This window comes from Rhinolophus ferrumequinum, chromosome 18 (genome assembly GCF_004115265.2).
Source record: "Rhinolophus ferrumequinum isolate MPI-CBG mRhiFer1 chromosome 18, mRhiFer1_v1.p, whole genome shotgun sequence".
Classification (NCBI taxonomy): domain Eukaryota; kingdom Metazoa; phylum Chordata; class Mammalia; order Chiroptera; family Rhinolophidae; genus Rhinolophus; species Rhinolophus ferrumequinum.
Window position 1 is genome coordinate 42251657 of NC_046301.1, and position 3445 is coordinate 42255101.

The 3445-nt window shown below is 43.6% G+C and overlaps 1 non-coding gene across 1 annotated transcript; it reads left to right on the forward strand.

Moving 5' to 3' along the window:
• Positions 1-3015: 3015 nt before the first annotated feature.
• LOC117038578 (U4 spliceosomal RNA) lies at positions 3016-3160 on the forward strand. The gene has a single exon (XR_004425673.1). It is a non-coding gene; the product is annotated as a U4 spliceosomal RNA (small nuclear RNA).
• The last annotated feature ends 285 nt before the right edge of the window (positions 3161-3445 follow it).

Below are 3445 nucleotides of genomic sequence, written 5' to 3' on the forward strand. Positions count from 1 at the left end.
GCCGGCAAGAAGAACCGAGACTTTGAACCGTAACACTTTGCTTCTCTATAATTTTGAAAATTTCTATGAAGAACATGCATTACTTGCATAATCAGAAAACAATAAAAGGACTGTTAGTGGTTCCTTAAAAGTAAAGATACTTGAATTAACTATTTGTGAGTGCTCTGGTGAGTGAAAGAGGGGCCCATCGCAGTCAAATGAGATAAAATGAAGAGTCAGGCTAGACTCCAGGGGAAGTAGAGCAGTCACAAAAAAAGGAGGAAGGAGGAAAAGGACAAAGAACCAGTAAAAAAAAAATGTAGTTTCCGAGAATTAAGATCTCCTTTCATCCGCTTGGGTGTGGAGTGAAACTCCCAAGCACTGAAGGGTGGAATGGTGGCATTTGATTGTGTAATATGCAGATGTGTTAAGGAAAGAGTGAACATTAGCAGATATGAATGATTGCATAGAATTGATGGTGTTTCTGAATGTTTATATCTGTATTTTCTTCTTGCTTATGACTCAGAAGTACTACAGTATTTGTTGGGCTGTTATCACGCAAAGGGAAGTCCTCAATACAGAGAGACCCCCTTAACTAGAGAAACCTCCTAAGATCACAAGATGGTAGAAGGAGCAAAAAGACCAAGCATTCCACAAAGACGGTGGTTGTTCTGCTGTAGGACATTTCTGTGTGCATGCGCCAGGATCGTGGTTTTGGGAAACCGAAGAATGGAAGCACGGACCGGAGAGGCAAGTTGTTGCAAAAGAGGGTAGTTTATTAAAGCAAAGAGTTATGGCTCTCAAGCGAGAGGGGGTACCGGTTGGGATGCCCAGTGGCTAAGGTAAAAGGCTCTTACTCATATAGCGTCCCTTGCCTGTGTGGGGAAGGGAGCTGTCTCCTTCTAAAGGAATTTGTCTGTCAGATTTGCTCTGTTTGTCCAGCCTAAAGGGATTTACGAGATAACCTATTAACCTCAGGGTTCAGTTGCATTTTTGTCTTGGAGCGAATGAGTTATTTCAGAACCTGGAGTTTCAGGATATGGCTGCCTTTTGTTTATTCCACCAGGGATTTTCCTGTCTACCTAACAACATGCTAAATACCCTGTGTCAGTTCCAGGATACAGCTTCTTTCCTTCACGTCCATTAACGTTTCCATACTAGCAAGATTAAAGGCTTTGAATGCAAAATTTGATTACTTTAGATAGGGGAATGATATCTAGCTTTAGAATCTTTTATCTAAAGAATGACTTAATGGTTAGGTATCACTAATTTTTTTTACTTTCAACCATTTATTTGTTTCACAGACATTTTTGAACACCCACTCTGAACTAAGGCACTCCACCAGTATCTTCCATAAACAGTAACATCCTATGAACTTTTATTATCATATGGCTCCCACTGAGGTCTTCCATTTATGTCACACCTGTCCCGAAAACTATCCTAAGCTCTCAAATTGTCTTCTGTCCCAATCAAAAATGCATGCTGGCTCAGAGGAGGAGAAGATGAGCCAGGCCCTGAAAGATGAAAGATTCTGATTCTGACACCAATTCCACTGTCAGTTCTTTTTCCATACCACACAGCAGTTGATTCATTTCTGACACTGTCTACCTGGAGACAGCTCCAGGTCCCACCTGCTAAAGGCTCAGTCTTGCAAAACTGCTCCCCCTGCTCCCTTCAGACTCCAATGGCAGGTCCAGGTTGTCACCTGTGCTTCTGAACTACTCGCTATAGACTGGAGGGTCTCATGACACCCTCCTTGGGTTCATTTAATTTGCTAAAGCATCTCACAGAACTCAGAGAAATATATTGCTTACTAGATGACAGGTTTATTATAAAAGGATAGAACTCAGGAGGAGCCAGATGGAAGAGATGCGTAGGGCAGGGTGTGGGGAAATGGTGCGGAGCCTCCCTGCTCTCTCTGAGTGTATCACTCTCCCAGCGCCTCCTTGTGCTCACCAACCCAGAAGCTCTCTGAAGCCCATACTTTTGGGTTTTCTGGAGGCTTCTTACATAGGCGTGACTGATTATATCATTGACCATTGGTGATGAACTCAATCTCCAGCCCTTCTCTCCTCCCCAGAGGTCAAGAAGTGGGACTGAAAATTCCAACCCTTCGATCACCTGGTTGGTTTCCATGGCAACTAGCCCCCCCTCCTTAAGTTACCTATGGCTTTCCAAAAGTCAGCTTATTAACAAGAGACACCATTATCCCTCAACATTTGGAAATTCCAAGAGCTTTTGAAGCTCTGTGCCAGGAATGGGGATGAAGACCAAATACACATTTCCTATTACAAATCACAATATTACAAAGGTACATGTACAGGATGGTGAAAGGAAGGGTGCTGAGCAAGAAGGAAAGAGATTGTGAACCTCAGAACGTGCATAGTATACTGGAGAAACTTTAAGTGGGACCAGGCATACTGAGCCTCTCTTCCTCTTGAAAGGTCTTAAACGATGGGGTGTGAATTCATTTGCGTGATCGCCACACAGATAGACGAGAGAAATTGGATAAAACCACTAACCTTTCCGTTTAAGCCATGCAGGTTACTGAGCAGGTGACTGGAGTCCAAAGAAGTTTAGCGATAGATTCCAAGTCGTCAGGGATCTTCTCAGCACATATGGGTTAGAGGCATGGGCTTTGGAACCAAATAGATTTTGAGATTGCGTTTAGGCTCCAGCACTATCCAGCCATATGGCTTTGGGGGAAGTTTCCTAACTTCTCAGGGCTGCTGTCCTTATTCATAAGGAGGGAATAATAGCGGTACTTATCGCCAGCAGTATGCTCGTGAATGTTTAACATCCAGCTACTTGGAGGAAAAAAAAATACTGAATTATTCCATTTGCTGGTTGCCCCTAAGTAAATAGACCCACCATGGCTAATTTCAAGCTACCAGTGTTACTTTACTGAACACAGACCTAGGAAGAGATGCAAACATATACTGGTACAAGCTGGTCCAACACATCCCTGCCTGTCACGGAGGGTGCTGGGAGGACTGAATAAATACTGCTGGTAACGGACTTACTAAAGTGTCTGTCAGCTTTACGCAGTGGCAGTATCGTAGCCAATGAGGTTTATCCGAGGCACGAATATTGCTAATTGAAAACTAAAGTGTCTGTCAAATGGTAGGTACTCAGTAATGTCTGCAGGCACTTCCTGGGGCTCCTGACTTCTAACAGAGTGCCCTTTTCACAGTATCAGGCTGCTTTCTATGATGCTACACACGATCTTATGAAGCACGTCTGCCATGGGATTGAGCTTGGGTTGATAAATGCAAGTGCAATGTTGCTTGTCCCTAGATGCTGTCAGCACCCACTTCATGCATTCTGTTGTTTTGGAATCACAGTTAAAATCATTTATCAAAGTCAGGTTGCCTGAGAGTTTTCTCCCCACTCGAATGGCATCACTCCATTCTTTATCTCCTACACTGCAAGGCCAACCTCTGGGTCTACCCCCTTCTTGGAAGGT